Source organism: Oncorhynchus masou, chromosome 24, assembly GCF_036934945.1.
Source record: "Oncorhynchus masou masou isolate Uvic2021 chromosome 24, UVic_Omas_1.1, whole genome shotgun sequence".
Classification (NCBI taxonomy): domain Eukaryota; kingdom Metazoa; phylum Chordata; class Actinopteri; order Salmoniformes; family Salmonidae; genus Oncorhynchus; species Oncorhynchus masou.
Genome location: NC_088235.1, coordinates 87,963,837 through 87,983,821, shown reverse-complemented (window position 1 = coordinate 87,983,821; position 19,985 = coordinate 87,963,837). Strand labels below are relative to the sequence as shown.

At 43.1% G+C, this 19,985-nt stretch overlaps 1 protein-coding gene across 2 annotated transcripts in view; it reads left to right on the top strand.

Annotated features, from left to right (window-relative positions):
- The first annotated feature begins 4,696 nt into the window (after nucleotides 1–4,696).
- Nucleotides 4,697–19,985, top strand: part of LOC135512922 (F-box-like/WD repeat-containing protein TBL1XR1) — a 74,403-nt gene continuing 59,114 nt past the window's right edge. For both annotated transcript variants that reach the window (XM_064935443.1, XM_064935442.1), the window contains exon 1: nucleotides 4,697–4,842. The gene's annotated coding sequence lies outside the window, so the exon portion shown is untranslated. The remainder of the gene's footprint in view (nucleotides 4,843–19,985) is intronic.

The following is a 19,985-nucleotide window of genomic DNA, read 5'->3' as shown; positions in this document are numbered from 1 at the left end:
TAATTCATATTGCTTATTGTTTCTTTATGCAGTAGGTTTAACAAAAGTAACAGCCTACACAGGACTCTTAACTGTGAGTAAAAATACTTTTTGGTATTATTATTTGTGAATAAGACTCGTCCTCCTCCACTATTTAAATAGGACGTCATGCACATCCTTAGTAACAGATTGCTGAGTACTCATGTTCTGTGGCGCAGCTCTGCGTTCAAGCCCAGGCATGCCCAGACCCTTTTTAAATGTAGGTGAAAGAGCTTCCTCAGAACAGGGCTGGGTTCCTGTAACGGCTCACCCCTGGGGAGGGATGGGGCATGGGGGATGGAATGCAGGCATGCAGGCACTGTTGCGCAATGAGGGAGAGACTGGAACCATCCGTTTTCACAAGAATGCACCTTGGTGTGGTTGTGTGTTCTCTAAATGTGCTATGATACATGGGCACTTCCTCAATACAAAGGCATGCACTTGGGGAATCCCAATGAGAATTAGACAGCTACAGTGCCTTCAGAAAGTACTCAGACCCCTTGACTTTTTCCACAATTGAGATTTCTTGTCACTGGCCTACACACAATACCCCATAATGTCAATGTGGAATTATGTTTGTAGAAATGTTTACAAATTAATTAAAAGTGAAAAGCTGAAATGTCAATAAGTATTCAACCACTTTTTTATTTTTTTTATTTAACCTTATTTTAACTAGGCATGTCAGTTAAGAACAAATTCTTATTTACAATGATGGCCTACCCTGGCCAAGCCCTTTGTTATGATAGGTCTAAATAAGTTCAGGAGTTAAAATGGGCTTAACCATTGTCATAAGATGTTGCATGGACTCACTTCGTGTGCAATAATAGTTTTTAACATGATTTTTGAATGACTACCACATCTCTGTACCCCACACATGCAATTATCTGTAAGGTCCCTCAGTCGAGCAGTGGATTTCAACCACAAATTCAACCACAAAGACAAGGGAGGTTTTCCAATGCCTCACAAAGAAGATGAGTAACAATAAAACCAGCAGACATTGAAGCATGGTGAATTTATTAATTAATTGATTAATTACACGTTAGATGGTGTATCAGTACACCCAGTCACTACAAAGATACAGGCATCCTTGCTAACTCAGTTGCCGCAGAGGAAGGACACCACTCAGTGATTTCACAATGAGGTCAATGGTGACTTTAAAACAGTTACAGAGTTTAATGGCTGTGATAGGAGAAAACTGAGGATGGATCAACAACATTGTAGTTACTCCACAATACTAACCTAATTGACAGAGTGAAAATAAGTAAGCCTGTACACAGAAAAAAATATTCCAAAACATGCATTCTGTTTGCAACAAGGCACTAAAGTAATACAGCAAAAAAACATGTGGCAAAGCAATTCATTTTTTTGTCCTGAATACAAAGTGTTATGTTTGGGGCAAATCCAATACAACACATTGCTGAGTACCACTCTCCATATTTTCAAGCATAGTGGTGGCTGCATCATGTTATGCATATGCTTGTAATCGTTAAGGCCTGGGGAGTTTTTCAGGATAAAAAAGAAACGGAATGGCGCTAAGCACAGTCAAAATCCTAGAGATGAATCTGGTTCAGTCTGCTTTCCACCAGACACTGGGAGATGAATTCACCTTTCAGCAGGACAATAACCTAAAACACAAGGCCAAATCTACACTGGAGTTGCTTACCAAGAACACTGTGAATGTTCCTGAGTGGTCGAGTTAGACCAGAAAATCTATGGCAAGACCTGAAAATTGTTGTCTAGCGATGATAGACAACCAATTTGACAGAGCTTTAAGAATTTTTAAAAGAATAATGTGTAAATGTTGCACAAACCAAGTGTGGAATGCTCTTCAAGATTTATCCAGAAATAATCACAGCTGTAATCACTGCCAAAGGTGCTTCCACAAACTATTGACGTAGTGGTATGAGTACTTGTGTAAATGAGATATTTCTGTATTTCATTTTCAATATATTTGAAAAAAAATGAAAAAACATGTTTTCATTTTGTAATTATGGGGTATATATTTAATCAATTTTCAATTGAACTGGGCCTGCCCTTTTGCCTGACCCTTTGTGATAATAATTATCCCCTGTGTATTTATACCTGTGTTTTCTGTTTGTCTGATGCTAGTTCGTCTTGTCTCGTCAAGTCGTCCCAGCGTGTTTTTCGTGTGTTACCGTTTCTCGTTTTCTAGTCTTCTCATTTCCGATCTTTCTGCCTGTCCTGAGCCTGCCTGCCGTTCTGTCCCTTGTTGACTCTACCTTGGATTACGAACCTCTGCTTGCCCTTCACCTGCCCTTTATAACTGATGCTCATTAGACAATGCCCGGAAATCCAAAAGGTGTGTGTGTCTGCAGACTGCTCTCAGGTTGAGCCTGGCTGGAGCTTTCTGGGGAATGGTTGAGGGGTGTGAAGGTATTGCCTAACTGCCTGGATGCAGCTTAGCCAATAAAATCCAATAATAATAAATATTCTGAGAACTGAACCATCTGCCTCCTGTGTCTGCATCTGGGTCATATCCTGAGTCGTGATATGCCATGCCTTTGTAGAATGACCCTGATTTATATCAAACTTGGTCAACCACACCCCACAGTCTTTGGGTTTCCGCTAGGTATTTGATATAAGATTCATGTTTGTGCCGATGCTTTTTAAGGAAGAAAGAAAATACAGGATGTGTTTAAGTCTTAAATAAGTAAATAAATGCCTAGAAAGTAAGGATCTTCAATGATTTCCCTTTATAATTTTCAGAGCATACACTGATTCATTTAGAGCTAGTACTTACATACTGTTGCTAAGGAAACGGCGATGGCTTTTATTGGCTAAGCTGTATCCAGGCAGTTAGGCAATACCTTCACACCCCTCAAACATTCCCCAGAAAGCCCCAGCCAGGCTCAACCTGAGAGCAATATGCAGACACACACACCTTTTGGATTTCCGGTTATTGTCTAATGAACATCAGTTATATGCATGCGCCTTTTCGCCCCAGTTTTTTCCCTCTCACAGGATGTATTGGAGGATGTAATAAGCTGTGTCTCTCAGTTCGGATACTGCACACAGAAATGTTCACTCTAGTGTTTCAATGTTCAGACATAAAACAACAGGTTTTTGTTGAATTACATTATTGGGACATTGCTGGCACACGCCTTTGCATAACTTACTGCATAGTAAACCATCAATAAAATGTTTGTACACTTAAATGTACCAATACATTACAAGTATTTCCCATATGGACTCTGTGCCGTAGACATATTATACAGTAGATAATAAACCAGAATTAATGGAAAGGAGGCTGTCATGTTGCAGTTGTGTCTTGACACCTTAATACTCTATGGCTAGAAGATAAGGGATCCTGCAACAGTGTACAGACTAGGTTGTGTAGCAAAGTCCACATTCCCCGCCATGTTTGATTTTGCATTGAAAATCCACCCACTCTTCTCGTGGGCTATGGGTGCACATATAAGTGTCATTAATGCCTGGGAAGCAGAATGAGTCAGAAAGAAAACAAGCCCAGCAAAGCAGAGAGCTCTCCCTCTCTCTCATACACACGAGCACATGTGCGGGCGCACACATATACACACACACACACACACACACACACACACACGCACACACACACACACACGCACGCACGCACGCACGCACACACGCACACACACACACACATACACACACACACACACACACACACACACACATACACACACACACACACACACACACACTGGATTAAGATTATGTTAATTGGCTATGAATGCTTTGATTGCAAAGCCTGACAAATGACTCTAGGTTGATATTATGAAAAATATCTGTAAGATTGTCATTAGCAACAGTAACTCTTGAGGCCAGTTGTTCTTTATGAGATTCATAACGAATCAGTAGGTTTCCATCTCACCATTTACCCACTGATTGTCAACACTTTTCTGCAGGTTACATAAGCATTCAATTAACAGCCTCCCCTCAACAGTGTAATACCAGTTGAAGCACCTCAGTAGAAGCACCACATATTTCAATGTTTGTAGGCCAGGTTCATACTGTACATGAGGCAGTAGGATTAGCACTCCACACACCCTCAATGTAATGACTCCAACTCACTGCCTCACAGGCACTCATCTACAGCTTATTAGCAGCTCTCTCACAGTGGCTAGATATCAGAGCCTTGTTTTTCAGTGTGCTTTAGTGGCCAAAGGGTAATGTTTATTTTAGGCAGTTTCCCGTGAGGCCTCCAGCTTTTGCACCAAGTACAAAGTCAAAGATGCTGATTAGTAAGTTTTGTTTTTAGACAAGCCCCCCCCCCCCCTCATTCAGGGTTTCCAAAGAGAGCCATATCAATTGTTGTCAAGTGGCTGGGGGGAGGAGAGGTCATCTCGGTGAGATATTCTAAGAATGTTGGAAGCAGGAGGCATATCATTTCTAACATTACCATACAATGATAGGGTTGACTAATTTTCTAGGTTAGCTAGCTATCTGTTTGAAAACTCATTTAGTTGTATAGTCCTCTGTAGAGAGAGACGGCAACCATGGGCGTTCCCCATTTTCTAGTGTGTATAGGGAAACCAGACAGGCTAGTCTGGGGTAGAACAAAATACATTTCCTTCTTCCCCTCCCCTAGTCTCTCCCTCTTTTTTCCCTCTCTCACTTCTCAGCCATTCTCCCACAGGCACAGCCTGCTTGCCTACTTCTTCTATTTCAATCAGTGCTTTTATGGAGAGAATACAAGAAGCTTTCCTGGCTACCTGCCACCATCCGCTGTAAGGTCACCTCGCGGAGTTTCCAGTTTCCTGCTGCAAGAGCGATGGGGAAGTCCCTCAAGAGCATGAGGATGGAAATGAATTAATCATTCTTAATGTATGTACTGTCACACCTTTATCCACTGTGAGATTATACAAGTGTACTATTACAAAATATAGTATCTTGTCAAAAATAGCAATACATGCTTTATTTAATGTCTGTTAGAGCTACCTACATCCCTTCCAATGGGGTCATAAGTGCCATACGTTGCCCATGCCTAGAGATGTGGAGTGTAATATATACAGTGCCTTCAGAAAGTATTCACAACCCTTGACTTTTTCCACATTTAGTTGTGTTACAGCCTGAATTTCAAATTAATTACATTTAGATTTTGTGTCACTGGCCTACATACAATACCCCATAATGTCATGGGGGAATTATGTTTTTAGAAATTCTTACAAATTAATTGAAAATGAAAAGCTGAAATGTCATAAGTCAGTGAGTATTCAACCCCTTTCTTATGGCAAGCCTAAATAGGTTCAGGAGTACAAATTTGCTTAACAAGTCACATACTAGTTGCATGGACTTACTCTGTGTGCAATAATAGTGTTTAACATTTTTGAATGACTACCTCATCTCTGTACCCCACACATACAATTACAGTATCTTTAAGTTCCCTCAGTCAAGCAGTGAATTTCAAACACAGATTCAACCACAAACCAAAGACCAAGGAGGTTTTCCAATGCCTCACAAAGAAGGGCACCTATTGGTAGATGGATAAAAATATCCCTTTGAGCATGATGAAGTTATTAATTACACTTTGGATAGTGTGTCAATACACCCAGTCACTACAAAGATACAGGCATCCTTCCTAACTCAGTTACCGGAGAGGAAGGAAACTGCTCAGGGATTTCACAGTGAGGCCAATGGTGACTTTAAAACAGTTACAGAGTTGAATGGCTGTGATAGGAGAAAACTGAGGATGGTGCAACATTGTAGTTACTCCACAATACTAAACTAAATGACAGTGGAAAGAAGAAAGCCAAAACATCCTGTTTGCAATAAGGCACTAAAGTAAAACTGCAAAGAATGTGGCAAAGAAATTAACTTCATGTTATGCATACAAAGTGTTATATTTGGGGCAAATCCAACACAACACGTCACTGAGTATCACTCTTTATATTTTGAAGCATGGTGGTGTCTGCATCCTTTTCTTGGTATGTTTGTCCTCTGGGACTCGGGTGTTTATTTGGATAAACATAAATGGAGGAAAATCTGGTTCAGTCTGTTTTCCAACAGACATTGGAAGTTAAATTCATCTTCAGCAGGACAATAAACTAAAACACAGGGCCAAATATACTGGAGTTTCTTACCAAGACGACATTGAATGTTCCTGAGTGGCCTAGTTACAGTTTTGACTTGGTTTGGATTGAAAATCTATGGCAAGACTTGAAAATGACTGTCTAGCAATGATCAACAACCAACTTGACAGAGCTTGAACGATTGTTGTACGATCCAGGCGTGCAAAGCTCTTAGAGACTTACCCAGAAAGACTCACAGCTAGAATTGCTACCAAAGGTGATTCTAACATTTATTGACTCAGGGGTGTGAATACTTATGTAAATTAGATATTTAATTTTCAATAAACTTACAAACATTTCTAAAAACATGTTTTCACCTTGTCATTATGGGGTATTGTTTGTAAAGAAAATCAATTTAATCTATTTTGAATTGAAGCTGTAACACAACAAAATGTGGAAAAAGTCAAGGGCAATAAATACTTTCTGAAGGCACTGTAAATATAGTCAATTCCAGATTTGAAGTCAAAGACTATGAAAGTAGTCTGCACAGATTGCTTTTTGCATCCATATGGAGGGGAGCAACATAATCATCCTTCCCATGAGAAGCACACTAAACAGGCGGATACTTTTCTTGGATCTCAACAGATACTTGGAAAAGTGGCACCACCCATTGAGATTAGTGTCACTAACAAGTTAGACATCACCTGACAACACTGTACTGTATGTGTGAAAATCTTCTGAAAGATCTGAATTCTAGTTGGACCAGTAACACTTGTGCCTCCCTTATGAGCCGTAGTTTAGTGAGCCCTTCTCATTACGGTAATGAGGCCATGCAGTAGAGTAGACAGTCCCCAGGGAGGAAGATCCCTGCCTTGTCTGGTCTTCTCAGGCCGAGGCTGCCTTGCCTGCCTCTCAATGACTCCACCAGAAGGAAGGAGGATGTTGGGATGTGGGGTAAGCTAGGACATTCCATGTAGATCAACCCTGACCTCCAGCACCAGGGCATGTACTGTAACCTCCCTCTGCTCTCACAGTGAATGATTGTGTTCTTTGTCCCTCAACATGTCCCTCACTATTTTCGCCAGGGCCATATTTGGGAGTTAATTACCTGGAGTTCCTCCATCTCAGGAACCTGCCTGGGAAACTAATCTCTGTTAGGAAAAGGGCACAATAATATTTGAATTCAGCTTCAGTTAGACACAGCTGTGTGTGTGATTCAATGTTTAGAAGGCCAAAAGGTAGATTTGGCAGAGGATATGGAACCATTGAAAGCCAAGCCTCCATGCCATGGTCCTCTAGAAATAATGAGATGAAATATGGGGACAGTAGGAGAGAGCTGGCTGGGATGGGGTTTGATTGGAATAAACACAAAGATGGTGCAAAGAATTTAGAATATTAAAGCTGTAATGCTTAAAGCATTTGTGCCAGAGAGGTTACCTGGGTAAGACGACAGCCCATCATGCAGTGTTTGTATTGCAGAAGGGAAAGCACTCAGAGTGCCAACTGGGAGATGAAATAGCCCAAGCATATACTGTAACTTATCATTCATTCATCCTTCCATAGATTTTAGAACAAAAGCCAAAATTCTGGTTTGGGCAAAGGGGCAAATACGATAAAGGCAAAGGCTATTCCTATGTGGACCAACACCATACAGGGGCAAAACGCTCCAATGTGTTCTCGAAAATGTTTTGATCCGCAGCAGGCAGAATAGGCCTATAGCCAGCCAAGTCTCTTTTCTCCAAACTATGAAATAATTTGGGTCACAGAGAAGAACACTATATCTTTAAGATTCAGATTCCACCTCCTCCTCCCCTCTCAACAAGCAGGTTTAAAATATAGATGATGTATTACTGCTGTTCGCTCCCTCCAGCTGCCAGCTGAGGGGGGAAGTGCCAGTGAGTGAGGAGGAGTAGGGAGTGGGTAGGATGAGTTAGAGGTAGAGTGGGGGAGGGGGAGTGAACAATCCTCTCCCCTCTCACTCTCTAGACCTCTCTGAACTCACTCACTCAGAAGCCACACTATAGTTGTATGGATCTTCAAAGAGAGAGTACAGCATGGAGAAAGTGTGACAGTGTGATAGTGTCACAGAGAAAAACAGAGAGGGAAGACAAGTATCCCTATACTGCTGCTGTTGGCTGGGGTTCATGCCAACTGCAGACTCTAAACCGTAGACTCCCTACATTTACATTTCACATTTTTGTCATTTAGCAGACACTCTTATCCAGAGCGACTTAGAATAGTGAGTGTAGACATCTGTCTTACTTTTTTCATCCCTAGGCATTGTTGGGCGAAATAATATTGTATGATTAATGCAGTTTGATTGAATTCTTTATCTAAACACTTAACAAGAATGTGTCACTCTCAGGTGTAGATTAGAGTTAGACAGGTTTATCTTGAGGCTTAAACAATTTGTTACAGTTAATGTCAGGTAACAATAATGTTATCCTCAGGTATCTGACTGGAGGCTTGATATGAATCCTAGGTAAAAACGTGCCTCTTCAGTCCTTATTTCCCTTTCAATGAGTGATGTAGATCCAATCAAGCTATCTGTTGTGACATATTGCTGCAGCCCTGTGTGCTCTCTTCATCTATGGTTCTGTTTCATATACACAACACAAGCCAGTGTTTTCAGAACCAATATGAACTGGTCTGGCTTTCTTTGGTACTGTAGGTCTGAAAGCACAAGATGTATTTATTTTTCCCATTTGGTTTGCTTTGGATTTAGAGGTGGCTAATGCCTTCATGCATCTCGCTTGACTTAACTGAAAGGTATGACTAATTCACCATCATAACCCCCCTTGTCTGCATGTGCATCATGGTTGGTTGGGTGTCGGTGTGTGCAGATGTTTGTGTGTTCTTGGCACAGATTGTTTTTTTTGGCGGGGGGGGGGGGTTCCTCCCCTCCCCGAGCATTTACACTTAAGAAGGCTACATAAAATTCAATATTTTGTGACACTCCTTATCCTAGCAAAAAAAAAAAAAAAATGAGCCGGGTGTGAAAGAGGGTTGACATCAGCTTTGAAAAATTGCAATATGTTGGAGAGCGGGCTCATAGTGGGATTTCTTTAGTGTTGATCACATGTTTCATGAGCTGAAATAAAAGATCCCAGAAATATTCCATATGCACAAAAAGCTTATTTCTCTCAAATTTTGTCCACATCCTTGTTAGTGAGCATTTCTCCTTTGCCAAGATAATCCATCCACCTGACAGGTGTGGCATATCAAGAAGCTGATTAAACAGCATGATCATTACACAAGTGCACCTTGTGCTTGGCACAATAAAAGGCTACTCTAAAATGTGCCGTTTTTTCACACAACACTATGCCACAGATGTCTCAAGTTTTGAAGGAGCGTATAATTGGCATGCTGACTGTAGGAATGTCCACCAGAGCTGTTGCCAGATAATTTAATGTTCATGTCTCTACCATAAGCTACCGCCAATGTTGTTTTAGAGAATTTGTCAGTACGTCCAACCGGCCTCACAAACGCAGACCACGTGTAACCATGCCAGCCGAGGACCTCCACATTCGGCTTATTCACCTGCGGGGTTGTCTGAGACCAGCCACCCGGATAGCTGTTGAAACTGTTTGACCAACCAAAGAATTTCTACACAAACTGTCAGAAACCGTCTCAGGGAAGTTCATCTGCATGCTCGTCATCCTCACCAGGGTCTTGACCTGACTGCAGTTTGGTGTCGTAACCGACTTCAGTGGGTAAATGCTCACCTTTGATGGCCACTGGTATGCTGGACAAGTGTGCTCTTCATGAATGAATCCCGGTTTCAACTGAACCGGACGTATGGCGTTGTGTGTGTGAGCATTTTGCTTATGTCAGTGCTGTGAACAGAGTGCCTCATGGTGGTGGTGGGGTTATGGTATGGGCAGGCAGGCATAAGCTACAGACAACGAACACAATTGCATTTTATCGATGAGATCCTGAGGCCCATTGTCGTGCCATTAATCTGCCAGCATCACCTCATGTTTCAGCATGATAATGCACAGCTCCATGTCGCAAGGATCTGTACACGATTCCTGGAAGCTGAAAATGTCCCTGTGACGCGGTGAGGTTGGACCCAGGTTCAGAGAAGAGACCAGACGAGGAATCAGTGGTTAAGATTAAACATAATACTTTACTGAGAAACAGTAGCCGCAGGATCACAGCACACTTGAAAAACAACACTGCGTCTCGAAATCTCACTTAGGAAATGATTGCACATGGTAAACAATTCAAGCTTCTGCAAAGGACAACAGAAAACACACTTCTTTTAATAGGGAAATCATAACGAGTAAATAGGACCCACCTGAGCATCTTTAATGTCTCTAGGACGGTTTCTGCCGCCCCCTGGTGACAGGTGGAACCATGACAGTCCCAGTTCTTCCATGGCCTGCATACTCACCAGACATGTCGCCCATTGAGCATGTTTGGGATGCTCTGGATCGATGTGTATGACAGCATGTTCCAGTTCCCGCCAATGTCCAACAGCTTCGCACAGCCATTGAAATGGAGTGGGACAACATTCCACACGCCACAATCAACAGTATGATCAACTTTATATGAAGGAGATGTGTCGCGCTGCATGAGGCAAATGGTGATCCCACCAGACACAGACGGATTTTCTGATTTTAAGGTACAGTATCTGTGACCAACAGATACATATTTGTATTCATTTGAAATCCATAGACTGACTACCTTATATGAATTGTAATTCAGTAAAATCGTAAAAAATTGTTTCAGGTTGCATTTATATTTATGTTCAGTATATACAGTGCATTCGGAAAGCATTCAGACTTTTTCCACATTTTGTTAGGCTACAGCCTTATTCTAAAATGGATTAAATTGTTTTTCCTTCATCAATCTACACACAATACTCCATAATGACAAAGCAAAACAGGTTTTTATACATTTTTGCAAATGTATAAAAAAAATGAAATACCACATTTACGTAAGCATTCAGACCCTTTACCCGATAGTTTGTTGAAGCACCAATGGCAGCGATTACAGCCTAGAGGCTTCCTGGGTATGATGCTACAAGCTTGGCACATCTGTATTCGGGGAGTTTCTCCCATTCTTCGCTGCAGATTCTCTCAAGCTCTGTGAGGTTGGATGGGGAGCGTCGCTGCACAGCTATCAGGTCTCTCCAGAGATGTTCGATCTCCTGCGTTGTCTTGGCTGTGTGCTTAGGGTTTCGAGATGAATGGTGTCTGGTTTGCTCCAGATGTGACACTTGACATTCAGGCCAAAGAGTTGAATCTTGGTTTCATCAGACCAGAGAATCTTGTTTCTCATTGTCTGAGAGTCCTTTAGGTGGCTTTTGGCAAACTCCAAGCGGGCTGTCATGTGCCTTTTGCTGAGGAGTGGCTTCCATCTGCTGGAGTGCTGCAGAGATGGTTATCCTTCTGGAAGGTTCTCCCATCTCAACAGAGGAACTCTGGAGCACTGTCAGAGTGGACATCGGGTTCTTGGCCACCTCCCTGACCAAGGCCCTTCTACCCCAATTTCTCAGTTTAGCATGCTCTAGGAAGAGTCTTGGTGGTTCCAAACTTCTTCTATTTAAGAATTATGGAGGCCACATTGTTCCTGGGGACCCTCAATGCTGCAGACATTTTTTGGTACCCTTCCCCAGATCTGTGCCTCAACACAATCCTGTCTCGGAGCTGTACGGACAATTCCTTCAACCTCATGGCTTGGTTTTTGCTCTGACATGCACGGTCAACTGTGTGACCTTATATAGACAGGTGTGTGTCTTTCCAAATGTATTTATTTTTATTTAACTTTTTATTTTATTTTTATTTTTTATTTTTTTTATTTCACCTTTATTTAACCAGGTAGGCTAGTTGAGAACAAGTTCTCATTTGCAACTGCGACCTGGCCAAGATAAAGCATAGCAGTGTGAACAGACAACACAGAGTTACACATGGAGTAAACAATAAACAAGTACAACACAGTAGAAAAAAAAGAGAGTCTATATACATTGTGTGCAAAAGGCATGAGGAGGTAGGCAAATAATTACAATTTTGCAGATTAACACTGGAGTGATAAATGATCAGATGGTCATGTACAGGTAGAGATATTGGTGTGCAAAAGAGCAGAAAAGTAAATAAATAAAAACAGTATGGGGATGAGGTAGGTAAAATTGGGTGGGCTATTTACCGATAGACTATGTACAGCTGCAGCAATCAGTTAGCTGCTCAGATAGCAGATGTTTGAAGTTGGTGAGGGAGATAAAAGTCTCCAACTTCAGCGATTTTTGCAATTCGTTCCAGTCACAGGCAGCAGAGAACTGGAAAGAAAGGCGGCCAAATGAGGTGTTGGCTTTAGGGATGATCAGTGAGATACACCTGCTGGAGCGCGTGCTACGGGTGGGTGTTGCCATCGTGACCAGTGAACTGAGATAAGGCGGAGCTTTACCTAGCATGGACTTGTAGATGACCTGGAACCAGTGGGTCTGGCGACGAATATGTAGCGAGGGTCAGCCGACTAGAGCATACAGGTCACAGTGGTGGGTAGTATAAGGTGCTTTAGTGACAAAACGGATGGCACTGTAATAAACTGCATCTAGTTTGCTGAGTAGAGTGTTGGAAGCTATTTTGTAGATGACGTCGCCGAAGTCGAGGATCGGTAGGTTAGTCAGTTTTACTAGGGTAAGTTTGGCAGCGTGAGTGAAGGAGGCTTTGTTGCAGAATAGAAAGCCGACTCTTGATTTGATTTTCGATTGGAGATGTTTGATATGAGTCTGGAAGGAGAGTTTACAGTCTAGCCAGACACCTAGGTACTTATAGATGTCCACATATTCAAGGTCGGAACCATCCAGGGTGGTGATACTAGTCAGGCGTGCGGGTGCAGGCAGTGAATGGTTGAAAAGCATGCATTTGGTTTTACTAGCGTTTAAGAGCAGTTGGAGGCCACGGAAGGAGTGTTGTATGGCATTGAAGCTCATTTGGAGGTTAGATAGCACAGTGTCCAGGACGGGCCGGAAGTATATAGAATGGTGTCGTCTGCGTAGAGGTGGATCAGGGAATCGCCCGCAGCAAGAGCAACTTCATTGATATATTACAGAGAAAAGAGTCGGCCAGAGAATTGAACCCTGTGGCACCCCCATAGAGACTGCCAGAGGACCGGACAGCATGCCCTCCGATTTGACACACTGAACTCTGTCTGCAAAGTAGTTTAACTAGGCAAGTCAGTTAAAACCTGTTTGGGATAGGGGGCAGCATTTTCACATTTGGATGAAAAGCGTGCCCAGAGTAAACTGCCTGCTACTCAGTCCCAGTTGTTAATATATGCATATTATTAGTAGATGTGAACACTCTGAAGTTTGTAAAACTGTTTGAATGATGTCTGTGAGTATAACAGAACTCATATTGCAGGTGAAAACCTGAGGAAAATCCAACCAGGAAGTGGGAAATCTGAGGTTTGTAGTTTTTCAACTCTTGGCTTATCGAATACGAAGTGTCTACGGGGTCAAATTGCACTTCCTAAGGCTTCCACTAGATGTCAACAGTCTTTAGAACCTTGTTTGATGCTTCTACTGTGAAGGAGGGGGGAATGGCTGAATGAGTCAGTGGTCTGGTAGAGTGCCATGAGCTCGTGACGCGCGTTCACGTGAAGGTTAGCTTGAGTTCCATTGCATTTCTGAAGACAAAGGAATTCTCTGGTTGGAACATTATTGAAGATTTATGTTTAAAACATCCTAAAGATTGATTCTATACATCGTTTGACATGTTTCTACGGACTGTAACCAAACTTTTTTACTTTTCATCTGCTCGTGCGTCATGAATTTGGATTACTGGGCTGAACGCGCTAACAAAAAGGAGGTATTTGGACATAAAGATGAACTTTATCGAACAAATCTAACATTTATTGTGGAACTGGGATTCCTGGGAGTGCATTCTGATGAAGATCATCAAAGGTAAGTGAATATTTATAATGCTATTTCTGACTTCTGTTGACTCCAACATGGTGGATATCTGTTTGGCTTGATTTGTTGTCTGAGCGCCGTACTGAGATTATTGCATGGTTTGCTTTTTCCATAAAGTTTTTTTTAAATCTGACACAGCGGATGCATTAAGGAGAAGTATATCTTTCTTTCTGTGAATAACAGTTGTATCTTTTATCAATGTTTATTATAAGTATTTCTGTAAATTGATGTGGCTCTCTGCAAAATCACTGGATGTTTTGGAAGCAAAACATTACTGAACGTAACGCGCCAATGTAAACTGAGAATTTTGGATATAAATATGCACTTTATCGAACAAAACGTACATGTATTGTGTAATATGATGTCCTATGAATGTCATCTGATGAAGATCATCAAAGGTTAGTGATTCATTTTATCTATGCTTCTGCTTTTTGTGACTCCTCTCTTTGGCTGGAAAAAATGGCTGTGTGTGTTTTTGTGCCTTGGTTCTGACCTAACATAATCATACGTTGTGCTTTCACTGTAAAGCCTTTTTGAAATCGGACACGATGGGTAGATTAACAAGAACTTTATCTTTCATTTGGTGTATTGTACCTGTTAATGTATGAAAGTTACATATTTCTAAAAAAATATTTTTGAATTTCGATGCCTGCCTTTTCAGCTGAATGTTGTCGAGCGGTGCCGCTAGCGAACCCCTAGCCATAAGAATTAAGAACGACTTCTTATTTACAATGACAGCCTACCCCGGCATAATCCGGACGACACTGGGCCAATTGTGTGCCGCCCTATGGGACTCCCAATCACGGCCAGATGTGATTCTGTCTGAAATCATGGCCAATCAATTTAATTTACCACATGTGGACTCCAATCATGTTGAAGAAACATCTCAATGGCAATCAATGGAAACAGGATGCACCTGAACTCAATTCTCGCAAAGAGTCTGAAAGAGTCTGGTATTTATTTTTAATACATTTGCAAATATTTCTAAAAACCTGTTTTCGCTTTGTCATTATGGGGTAACGTAAGTAGATTGATGATGAAAACATTTAATCCTTTTTAGAATAACGTAACAAAATGTGGAAAAGGTGAAGGCGTCTGAACACTTTCCGAATGCACTGCCAAAGGTGCTTCAACAAAGTACAGAGAAAAGGGTCTGAATACTTATGTAAATGTGACATTTAAAAAAAAAGTTCATTTAATTTGTAAGAATTTATAAAACTTGTTTTTGCTTTGTCATTATGTGGTATTGTATGTAGATTAATGAGCAAACTTTGCAGAGCTGGGATGTTGTATCCCCATATACATAACATTCTATTGGTAGCAAGAATTTTGTATAGTTATTTAAATTGAAAAACTCTACGTTTTGAATCTGGCAGAGTTTTGTGTATTAGTTCATAAACCATGTACCATGGAATGGGTATATTGAAAATCTCCTCCCAACTATTTTGCAACCTGTATGGTGCCCATGTCAATTCTTTGGTCCTTAAATGAAACTGGTATACTTTTTCATTTATCACAATTTTCTTTAACCAATTTTGGTCTTTAATGCTGGGCCAACAGACAAGTTCCTTATCTTCTCCCCCTTCCACTTGCCTCCTTAATTCTTACAGTAATGCTGCAATCAGTTGGTTGTAATTTTGGATAGAGTAGACATTTTCATATATTTTGTTAACTGCATGTGTGACATAACTCCACCAGTGTTACGGCAAATGAGTGAGGAGGTGTGGAGTCAGGCGCAGAAAGCAAAAGATGTGGGGAAAAAACACGCTTTAATGTCCAGGAAAAATAACATGAACAAAAGTAGGAAAACAAATGATCAGAAATAATAACGGACAGCGCGAAACCCAAAATACAAACAAAATACACTCAAGCATAGAACAGACGAACAAGCCCGCACGAAACAGAAGCGGGCTGAACAAACTATATATAACCCCACCCTAACAACCAAACAAGAAACAGGTGATACCAATCAGACAAAACCAAAGGAACACAGAACAACGGATTGGTGATAGCTAGTAGACCGGCGACGACGACCGCCGAGCGCCACCTGAACAAGAAGGGGAGTCACCTTCGGTAATATTCGTGACAGTACCCCCCCCTGACGCGCAGCTCCCGCAGCGCGCCGACGCTGGCCTCGGGGACGACCCGGGGGCCGAGGCGCTGGGCGATCTGGACCGTTCCCCTCCCAGTCAACGAGGTACTGCAAGCCCCTCACCCGGCGTCTCGAGTCCAGAATAGCTCGTATCTTGTACGCCGGGGACCCCTCGATGTCCAGAGGGGGCGGAGGAACCTCCGGAACCTCACCTTCCTGCATGGGACCAGCTACCACCGGCCTGAGAAGAGACACATGAAACGAGGGGTTAATACGATAATACGAAGGAAGTAATAATCGATAACAAACCTCGTTTATTCTCCTCAGGACTTTAAATGGCTCTATACACTGCGGACCCAGCTTCCGGCAGGGCAAGCGGAGGGGCAGGTTTCGGGTCGAGAGCCAGACCCTGTCCCCAGGTGCAAACACGGGGGCCTCACTGCGGTGACGGTCAGCGCTCTTCTTCTGCCTTACACTCGCTTGGCGTAATGACTCTTGGACAGCCCTCCAGGTCTCCTTAGAGTGCTGCACCCACTCCTCCACCGCAGGAGCCTCAGTCTGGCTCTGATGCCACGGTGCCAGGACTGGCTGGTACCCCAACACGCACTCAAATGGTGACATGTTGGTAGAGGAGTGGCTTAGTGAGTTCTGGGCTATTTCTGCCCAGGGAATATATCTCGCCCACTCCCCTGGCTGGTCCTGGCAATACGACCGCAGAAACCTACCCACCTCCTGGTTCACTCTCTCCACCTGCCCATTACTCTCCGGGTGATACCCTGAGGTCAGGCTGACCGAGACCCCCAGACGTTCCATAAATGCCCTCCATACACGGGAGATAAACTGGGGGCCCGATCAGAAACTATATCCTCGGGCATCCCGTAGTGCCGGAAGACATGGGTGAAAAGAGCTTCCGCAGTCTGTAGGGCCGTAGGGAGACCGGGCAATGGGATAAGACGGCAGGACTTAGAGAACCGGTCCACAATGACTAGGATCGTTGTGTTACCCTGAGAGGGGGGAAGGTCAGTAAGAAAATCCACCGATAGATGGGTCCACGGCCATTGTGGAACGGGAAGAGGTTGTAATTTACCTCGTGGCAGGTGTCTAGGAGCCTTACTCTGGGCGCACACCGAACAGAAGGAGACATAGAATCGCACATCCCTCCTCAAAGTGGGCCACCAGTACTTCCTCTGAAGACCTCGCACTGTCCTAAAAATACCTGGCTGACCCGACGAGGGTAGACAATGAGCCCATCGAATCAATTGATCACGAACAGCCAGTGGCACTTACCTACGACCCTCCGGACACTGTGGAGGCGCAGGTTCCTCCCTTAGCGCCCGCTCGATGTCCGCGTCCACATCCCATACTACTGGTGCCACCAGCTTAGCTGCCGGAATGATGGGAGTAGGATCGATGGACCTGTCCTCAGTGTCATAGAGTCTTGACAGCGCGCCGGCCTTAGTGTTGAGGGAACCTGGTCTATACGAGATAGTGAAACGAAATCTGGTGAAAAACATGGCCCACCTTGCCTGACGAGGATTCAGTCTCCTAGCTGATCGGATATACTCCAGGTTACGGTGGTCAGTCCAGATAAGGAAAGGGTGCTTAGCCCCCTCAAGCCAGTGTCTCCACACCTTCAGGGCCCTAACCATAGCCAACAACTCCCTATCTCCCACATCATAATTCCGCTCCGCTGGCCCGAGTTTCTTCGAAAAAAAGGCACAGGGGCGGAGCTTCAGTGGCGCACCCGAACGCTGTGAGAGCACCGCTCCAACCCCAGCCTCGGATGCGTCCACCTCTACCTGTGTGGCTCATAAACGCCAAAGACCACCCATATGGTAGTCCGGATGCGCCAAAAGCGTCTGCAAATGGGATATATATATAAACGCCTCCGTGAACATCGCGCCTCAGTGAACAACTTACGAAAAGCTCCGTCCGCCTCTGCTGACCACTGTAAACGCACCGGCCCCCCCTTCAGCAGTGAGGTAATAGGGGCAGCTACCTGACCAAAACCCTGGATAAACCTCCGGTAGTAATTGGCAAACCCCAAGAACCGCTGCACCTCCTTTACCGTGGTCGGAGTCGGCCAATTACGCACGGCCTTTACGCGGTCACCCTCCATTACCAACCTAGAGCTGGAAATGCGATAACCCAGGAAGGAAACTGATCGTTTGGAAAACTCACATTTCTCCGCCTTCACATACAGGTCATGCTCCAGCAGTCGTCTAAGAACCTTGCGCACCAGAGATACATGCGCAGTGCGTGTAGCGGAGTAGATCAAAATATCGTCAATATACACCACTACACCCTGTCCGTGGAGGTCTCTGAGAATCTCATCCACGAAGGATTGAAATATAGCTGGAGCATTCTTTAAACCGTATGGCATGACGAGGTACTCATAATGGCCAGAAGTAGTGCTAAATGCAGTTTTCCACTCATCTCCATCCCAAATACGCACCAGATTATAAGCACTCCTGAGATCCAGTTTAGTGAAGAACTGCGCTCCGTGAAATGATTCCACTGCTGTAGCAATGAGAGGTAGTGGGTAACTAAAACCCACCGTGATGGAATTTAGACCTCTATAATCAATACACGGACGCAAACCACCATATTTTTTCTTCACAAAAAAGAAACTCGAAGAGACAGGTGACATGGAGGGCCGAATGTACCCCTGTCCCAGAGCCTCGGTGATATAAGTTTCCATAGCCACCGTCTCCTCCTGGGACAAAGGATACACATGACTCCTGGGGAGTGCAGCATTACCCTGGAGGTTTATCACGCAATCCCCCTGCCTATGGGGTGGTAATTGGGTCACCTTCTTTTTACTGAAAACGATAGCCAAATCGTCATACTCAGCTGGAATGCGCATGGTGGAAACCTGGTCTGGACTCTCCACCGTTGTCGCACCGATGGAAACCCCTACACAAGAATACCCAGAGGGGAAATAACCTGCCTGGTGCGTCACACTGAACATGTAACAAAACAATTCCACACAAGGACATGGGGGGAACAGAGGAATATATATATATATATATATATACAATGTGATTTGGGAATGTAAATCAGGTGTGCGGGGAACAAGACAAAACAAATGGAACACTGAAAAATGGAGAAGCGATGGCTAGAAGGCCGGTGATGTCGACCAGGGAACGCCGCCCAAACAAGGAGAAGAGCGGAATTCATTGGAAGTCGTGACAGGAAAAAATATCACTGAATGACGAAAATATTGGAATAAAGTAGGCTAATGCAAATGAAGGCAATAAATTGTTACTTACAGAAACTCCCAAAGTCCTTCAATCGTAATAAATTTGAATCAATATAGCCTACCTGCATGTGGTCAACTAGATCAGTGGTTCCCAAATTGTGGGGCGCGCTGTCAGAGTTATTATGATTTTTTTTTAAATTGGGGGGGAGACTCAGTCCTGCTTTCAACTTACTCTTCAAAGTTGTAATAATAGAATGCACAAGGTGTCATTTCGAAATTAGCTACTGCATCATCAGTTTTCTTCTTGTCATAGCATATTTTAGAGTTACAGAATTTATAACTTGTCAGAAATGTCCAGATCATCTGAATAAGCCCATGCCAGGTAAGATTTTTTTGCTATGTTTTTTTAGCCCATAGAATTTGTGGTAATGTTTGAGTCACTGAAATATCATATGAATAAACATTAAACATGCCAACAAGAGGGGTGTGAACAGTTTGTGTCATGAACAGTGCATGTGCCCATAGAAATAGACAAATCAAATTGTATTGGTCACATACACATGGTTAGCAGATGTTATTGCGTGTGTAGCGAAATGCTTGTGCTTCTAGTTCCAACAGTGCAGCAATATCTAACAAGTTATCTAACAAGTAATCAACAATTCCACAACAACTACCTAATATACACAAATCTAAGTAACGGGATGAAATAAGAATATGTACATATAAATATATGGATGGGCCATGACC